This window comes from Halichoerus grypus, chromosome X (assembly GCF_964656455.1).
Source record: "Halichoerus grypus chromosome X, mHalGry1.hap1.1, whole genome shotgun sequence".
Lineage (NCBI taxonomy): Eukaryota > Metazoa > Chordata > Mammalia > Carnivora > Phocidae > Halichoerus > Halichoerus grypus.
This window is the reverse complement of record NC_135727.1, coordinates 23,063,816-23,072,408: the sequence shown is the minus strand read 5'-3', so window position 1 is coordinate 23,072,408 and position 8,593 is coordinate 23,063,816.

Below are 8,593 nucleotides of genomic sequence, written 5' to 3'. Positions count from 1 at the left end.
ATAAAAAATAAAATAAAATAAAATAAAATAAAATAAAAAGAGTTCATAACCACTAAACCACCCCTGCAAGAAATATGAAAGGGGGCTCTTTGAGTGGAAAAGAAAGACCAAAAGCAACAAAGACTAGGAAAGAACAGAAAAAATCTACAGAAACACTGACTTTACAAGTAATACTATGGCACAAAATAGATATCTATCAATAATCACTCTGAATGTAAATGGAATAAATGCTCCATTCAAAAAACATAGTGTATCAGAATGGATTAAAAAAAAAGATCCATCTATATGTTGCCTACAAGAGACTCATTTTAGACCTAAAGATATCTGCACAAAGTGAGGGGATGGAGAACCATTTATCATGCTAATGGCAACAAAAGAAAGTCAGAGTAGGCATACTTATATCACACAATCTAGATTATAAACCAAAGATTAACAAGAGATGAAGAAGGGCACTACATCATAACAAAGAGGTCTATCCAACAAGAGGATCTAACAATTGTAAATATTTATGCCCTGAACTTAGGAGCACCCAAATATATAAATCAATTCATAACAAACATAAAGAAACTCATTGATAACAATACAATAATAATAGGGGACTTTACAACCCCACTTGCAGAGCATCTAAGCAGAAAATAAACAAGGAAACAATGGCTTTGAATGACACTCAGGACCAGATGGACCTGTTAACAGATATATTCAGAATATTTCATCCTAAAGCAGCAGAATACACATTCTTTTCAAGTGTACGTGAAACATTCTCCAGAATAGATTGCATACTGGGTCACAAATCAGGCCTCAACCAGTACAAAAGATTGTAATCATAACAAGTATATTTTCAGACCACAACATATGAAACTTGAAGTCAAACACAAGAAAAAATTTGGAAAGACCACAAAAACATGGAGGCTAAAGAACATCCTATAAAGAATGAATGAGTTAACCAGGAATTTAAAGAATAAATTTAATAAAAAAAAATACTTGGAAGCAAATGAAAATGAAAACATAAGGTCCAAAACCTGTGAGATGCAGCAAATGGCAGTCTTATGAGGGAAGCATATAGCAATACAGGCCTACCTCAAGAAGCAAGAAAAGTATCAAATACACAACCTAACCTTACACCTAAATAAGCTAGAAAGGAAAAACAAAATAAACAAAACAAGCCAGCAGAATAAGGGAAATAATAAGGATTAGAACAGAAATAAATGATATAGAAACAAAAAAATAGTAGAAAAGATCAATGAAACTAGGAGATGGTTCTTGAAAGAATTAATAAAATTCATAAACCCCTAGCCAGACTTATTAAAAAGAAGAGAAAGGACCCAAATAAATAAAATCATGAATGAGATAAGAGAGATCATAACCAACAGCATAGATATATGAACAATTATAAGAGAATATTATGAAAAATTATATGCCAATAATTGGAGAATCTGAAGAAATGGATAACTTCCTAGAGACATATAAACTACTAAAACTGAAACAGGGAGAAACAGAAAATGTGAACAGAACTATAACCAGAAAGAAATGGAATCAGTAATCAGAATCTCCAAACAAAAGTCCAGGACCATATGGCTTACCAGGGGAATTCTACCAGACATTTAAAGATTAGTTAATACTTATTCTTCTCAAATTGTTTCAAAAATAGAAATGGAAGGAAAACTTCCAAACTCATCCTACAAAGCCAGCATTACTTTATTACTTTATTTTTTTTTAAGATTTTATTTATTTATTTGAGAGATAGAGAGTGAGAGAGAGCATGAGAGGGGAGAGGGTCAGAGGGAGAAGCAGACTCCCCACTGAGTGGGGAGCCTAATGTGGGACTCGATCCTGGAACTTCAGGATCACGACCTGAGCTGAAGGCAGTTGCTTAACCAACTGAGCCACCCAGGCACCCGCCAGCATTACTTTAATTGCAAAACCAAACAAGACTCCACTATAAATGAGAAATATAGGCCAATATCCCTGGTGCATATGGATACAAAAATTATTTTTTTAATTTATTTCTTTATTTTAGAGAGACAGAGAGTATGAGCAGGAGGGGCAGAGGGAGAGAGAAAAATCCCAAACAGACTCTCCACAGAGCATGGAGCCCCACACGGGGATCAATCCTAGGACCCTGAGATCATGACCTGAGCTGAAATGAAGAGTCAGATGCTTAACTGACTGCACCACCCAGACACATCTGGATGCAAAAATTCTTAATAAGGTCTTAGCAAATTGAATCCAACAGTACATTAAAACAATTATTTACCATGATCAAATGAGATTTATTTCTGGGCTGCATGGGTGGTTCAATATTCACAAATCAATCAACATGATACACCACATTAATAAAAGAAATGATAAGGACCATATGATCCTCTCAATTATGCAGAAAAAACATTTGACAAAATATAGCATCCACTCTTGATAAAAACCTTAAACAAGGTAAGGATAGAGGGAATATACCTCAACATCATAAGGACCATATATGAAAGACCCATAGCTAATACCATCCTCAGTGGGGAAAAAGTGAGAGCTTTTCCTCTACAGTTAGAAATAAGACAGTGATATCCATTCTCACCATTGTTTTTAACATAGTAGTGGAAGTCCTAGCCTCAGCAATCAGACAACAAAAAGAAATAAAAGCCTTCTAAATCATCAAGGAAGAAGTCAAACTCACTATTCACAGATGACATGATACTCTATGTAGAAAACCTGAGAGATTCCACCGAAAGACCGCTAGAACTGATATACAAAATCAAAGTATAGAAGTTGCAGGATACAAAATCAAAGTATAGAAATCTGGCTGCATTTCTATACACAAATAATGAAGTAGCAGAAAGATAAACCAAGGAAATTATTTCATTTAAAATTGCATCAAAAACCATAAGATATCTAGGCATAAACCTAACCAAAGGGGTAAAAGATCTGTACTCTGAGAACTATTGAACATTTATGAAAGAAATTGGAGATGATACAAAGAAATGGAAAAACATTCCATGCTCATGAATTGGAAGAATAAATATTGTTAAAATGTCTATTCTACCCAAAGCAATCTATACATTTAATATAATCCCTATCAAAATACCATGAGCATTTTTCAAAGAGCTAGAACAAACAATCCTGTAGTATGGAAGCAGAAGAGACCCTGAATAGCCAAAACAATCCTGAAAAAGAAAAGCAAACCTGGGGTCATCGAAATTCTGGACTTCAAGCTATATTACAAAGCTGTAGTGATCAAGACAGTATGGTACTCACACAAAAACAGACACATACATCAATGGAACAGAATAGAAAACCTAGGAATGGAACCACAACTGTACAGTCAACTAAACTCCAACAAAGCAGGAAAGAATATCCAATGGAAAAAGACAGCTTCTTCAACAAATGATGTTGGGAAAACTGCACAGCAACATAGGGAAGAATGAAACTAGACTACTTTCTTACACCATACAAACATAAATTCAAAATGAATGAAAGACCAAAATGTGAGACAGGAAACCATCAAAATCCTAGAGGAGAATACAGGCACCAACTCTTTACTATCATCCATAATAACTTCTTACTAGACATGACTCTGGAGGCAAAGGAAACAAAAGCGAAAATAAACAATTGGGACTTCATCAAGATAAAAAAGTTCTGCACAGAAAAGCAAAAAATCAACAAAACTAAAAGGCAACCTATGGAGTGAGAGAAGATATTTGCAAAGGGCATATCTGGTAAAGGGTTAGTATCGAAAATCTATAAAGAACTTCTCAAACTCAACGCCCAAAAAGCAAATAGTCTAGTTAAGAAATGGGAAGAAGACATGAATTTATCCAAAGAAGGCATGAATTTATCCAAAGAAGACATCCAGAAGTCTAACTGACACATGAAAAGATGCTCAATAGCATTCATCATCAGGGCAATACAAATCAAAACCATGATGGGATACTCACACCTGTCAGAATGGCTAAAATTAACAACACTGGAAACAACAGATGTTATCAAGGATACAGACAAAGGGGAACTCCCTTACAGTGTTGGGATGACTGCAAACTGGTGCAGGTACTCTGGTAAACATATGGAAGTTCCTCAAAAAGTTAAAAATAGAACTACCTTATGATCCAGCAATTGCACTACTAGGTATTTACCCAAAGGGTACAAAAATACTGATATTGGGCACCTGGGTGGCTAAATGGGTGATGAGTATTAAAGAGGGCACTTGTTATGAAGTGCACTGGGTGTTATATGTAAGTGATGAATCACTAAATTCTACTCCTGAATCCAATATTACACTGTATGCTAACTAACTAGAATTTAAATAAAAATTTGAAACAAAAAAATAGAAAAATACATCACAAGGCATAACAAAAGGAAGAAAAAGCACAGTATGAAGAGAGAAAGCAACCATCAGGACCAACTCATATATAACACAGACTTGATAATTATCAGAAAAGGAAGATAAATTAACCATCATTACTATGTTAAGGACTCTAATGGAAAGTAGACACCATGAAAAAAACAGATGATGAAAGTAGAGATAAGGAAACTCATAAAAAATTCTATAAATCAAAGTACTGTAATGTAAACAAGAAATCCCAGAGTAGAAGATTCTAAGGACCTATCTCTCCACAGAAATACTGAATAAATGAGCAAAAACTGTCAGAATCAGTTTTGTTGGAGCATTGAATAATAGTCAAAGGATTATAGCTTCCAATTGGACACTGAATGAGATAATAGTTGACTTGAATAGAGCAATAGAGCTTAATGTGATTTTAATCTAGTCTTGCCCAACCCTAGCCCTGGTGTGGCAGTAGTTTTGAAGGTGGCAGTTTGTATTCCCGGTGAGGGTACCTGTATCTTGGAAGCAGCAGAATAGACCTTGTTTTCAAGTAATTGTGTTTGTCGTTTGACCTCTCTGTGGTTTCCCCTCATTGACCACTAAGAGATGCTTGCCTTTGTTTCACCTCAATCAGAACTCTCATGAAAGAAAAGCAGCTAAGTAATGGTCATCAAAAATGGTGAAAAGGAAATTAACAAACCCTGTTGCCTGGATCAGGATATTAGACTTGAGTCAAGCAACAGACATACCAAAATCCTGGGAAGAAAAGCTGGGGAGAGTATTACTTTGGGGGATATGAGTTTTAAAGCTCCTGAACTAATGGAGTTTCTAGAAAACTGCATGCATGCCCATGGCTAGACATATGTTCTGAAAAGGACTGGGAAGATGCTAAGCCTTCATCTATGGTTTATTTTGAGGATAGCCATGAGCAGGAAGTGAAAGCTAAGACAGAATTATAATAGACTTGGCTGTGTATTAAAGGTGCATTTCAACAGAAAGCCAATCTGCAAAGGTTGCATAAATATTTTTGAAATTATCTTTTGTTCTTTTTTTGACTCCATATTTTTCTTTTCAAAATTCTCTATCACACCACTAACTGACCACAAGCTAAAGAACAGAGACTTCAGAGATCATATATATTAAAGAATACAGTTTTAAAAAATAGTTAGGAAAGCAAATTTAAGAAAAGGCAAGGACCAGTCACAGCAAACAACAACAAAACCTAGAGGAGGAGGGAGTATTTGATTTCTAGGATTACCACAATATATTATTCAAAATTTCCACTTTTGATAAAAGATTTATGAGTTGTTTAAAGAAACAAGAATATATGGCCCATTCACAGAACAAACTGACAGAAACTGTGATTAAGGAAGAACAAGACATTGGACTTATGAGACTAAAACTTCAAATAAACTTTCTTAAGCTCAGAGAGCTAAAAAAAAATCGTGGATTAAGTAAATGAAATTAGCAAAACAATGTCTCAACAGAGAGAATATCAGTAAAGATAGAAATTATAGAAACTGAAAAAATTTTTAAGATAAAAAGTATAATAGTTGAAATTAAAAAATACATTCAGTAAATCATTTGAACAACATACTTGAGAATGCAGAAAAAACAGTCAGTGAACTTAAAAACAGATTAAATTAGGGGCACCTGGGTGGCTTCCGACTCTTGATTTCAGCTCAGGTCGTGATCTTGGGGTCTGTGGGATGGAGTCCCACTTTGAGCTCTGTGCTCAGCATGAAGTCTGCTTGTCTCTCTCCTTCTGCTTCTCCCCCCACTCATGCTTGTTCTCTCTCTCTTTCAATCTCTTTCTCTCTCTCAGGTGAATAAATAAATAAAATCTTTAAAAAATAGGTTAACTGAAATTATCTAGTCAGAGGAATAGAAAGATATAAAATGAGCAGAGGATGGGGGTGGGGAGGGAGGAAGGGAGGAGGGAAGATCCAAAAAGCTATGTGATGAAATATTGGCCAAAAACTTCCAAAATATGATAAAATACATAAATCTACAAATTCAAGAAGTTCAGTGAACTTCAAGTAAGACAAAAACAGAGATATACAGCAAGATACATTATAATCAAATTGCTAGGGACCAAAGACAAAGAGAATTGTCTTTGAGAAACAAGTTGTTGTATACAGAGATCCTCAATAAGATTAGCAATTTCTCAACAGAAACCATAAAAGCCAGAATGCACTAGGATAACACATTTAAGTGGTGAAATAAACTTCAACCAAGAATTCTAATCTGACAAAACTATACTTAAAAAATTAAGGAGAAATTAAGAAATTCCCAGATTAAAAAAAAAAAAGCTGAACTATTTCATTGTTAATAAATATCCCCTAAAAGAAATGCTAATAAAAATTATTTAGGCTAAAATTAAAGAACACTAAACATTAACTCAAAGCCATAAAGAGGAATAAAAATAAACACTGATAAAGTATCTTTTGAGTACTTGCTGAATTATTATTGAATTTCAAGTATTATTATTGAAATTTGAGTCATAATTCCTTTTCTCGAATATTATTTAAAACATAAATAAAATAATAATTATAAAATATCAATGGACACAAAATGTATAAAGACGTAATTTGTTACAGCAACAACATAAAGGGAAAAGGATGGAGCTATATAAGAACAGAATTTTTGTATATTATTGAAGTTCATTTTGCATTAATTGAAACAAAACTGTTACGTTTAAGATGTTAATTGTAATCTCTAGAAACAAAACAAATTAATAAAGGGGGAAAAAAGAGAGGGAGAGGCAAACCAAGAAACAGACTCTTAACTATAGAGAACAATGTGATGGTTACCAGATGGGAGTGGGATGGGGGATGGGTTAAATAAGTGATGGGGATCTAGTTGTGGAAGCACCAGCTGTTATATGGAAGCATTGAATCACTATATTGTACACCTGAAGCCAATATTACACTGTAAGTGAACTAACTGGAATTTAAATAAAACCTTAAAAAATACAGAAAACAAAATAATAAAACTAAGGCCTTCTGTGTCAATAATTGGTATAAATGAGAATGAATTAAACCCTCTAATTAAAAGACAGAGACTGTAGTCCCAATAGTTTATTGTTGTTTTTATTTCAGCTGCAGGAAATAAAGGAGCCATATCTAGAAAAATGTTGGTATAGTCAATGTCAGAGAAATTACTCCCTGTGCTCCCTCCTAAGATTTTTATGGTTTCAGGTCTCACATTTAGGCCTTTAATACATTTTGGGTTTGTTTTTGTGTATGGTGTAACAAAGTGGTCCAGTTTGATTCATTCACATGTAGCTGTCCAGTTTTCCCAATTCCATTTGTTGAAGTGACTGTCTTTTTCCCATTGCATATTCTTGCCTCCTTTGTTGAATATTAATTGACCATATAAACATGGGTTTATTCCATAGTTCTCTTCTATTCTATTAATCTATGTGTCTATTTTTGTGCCAGTACCATACCGTTTTGATTACTACAGCTTTGTAATATAACTTGAAGTCGAATTGTGATGCATCCAGTTTCGTTTTTCTTTTTCAATATTGTTTTGGCTATACATCAAAATATAATGCTTCTGTGTAGCAAAGGAAACAAATAATGAAACTAAAAGAAAATCTACTGAATGGGAGAGATACTTGCAAACGACATATCTGATAAATGGTTAGTATCCAAAATATATAAAGAACTTATACAACTCATCACCAAAAAACCCACAAATAATCCAATTAAAAATGGGCAGAAGACGTGAACAGATATTTCTCCAAAGAAAATATACAGATTGGGGCGCCTGGGTGGCTCAGTCGTTAAGCGTCTGCCTTTGGCTCAGGTCATGATCCCAGGGTCCTGGGATCACGCCCCGCATCAGGCTCCCTGCTCGGCGGGAAGTCCGCTTCTCCCTCTCCCACTCCCCCTGCTTGTGTTCCCTCTCTCGCTGTGTCTCTCTCTGTCAAATAAATAAATAAAATCTTTAAAAAAAAAAAAAGAAAATATACAGATGGCCAACAGACCCATGAAAAGATGCTCAACATCACTTATCATCAGGGAAATGCAAATCAAAACTGTAATGAGATATCACTTCACACCTGTCAGAATGGCTAAAATCAAAAACAAAAGAAAAGGGGCACCTGAGTGGCTCAGTCGTTAGGTGTCTGCCTTTGGCTCAGGTCATGATCCTAGTGTCCTGGGATCAAGCCCTGCATCAGGCTCCCTGCTCAGTGGGAAGCCTGCTTCTCCCTCTCCCATTCCCCCTGCTTGTGTTCCTGCTCTCGCCATCTCTCTCTGTCAAATAAAATCTTAA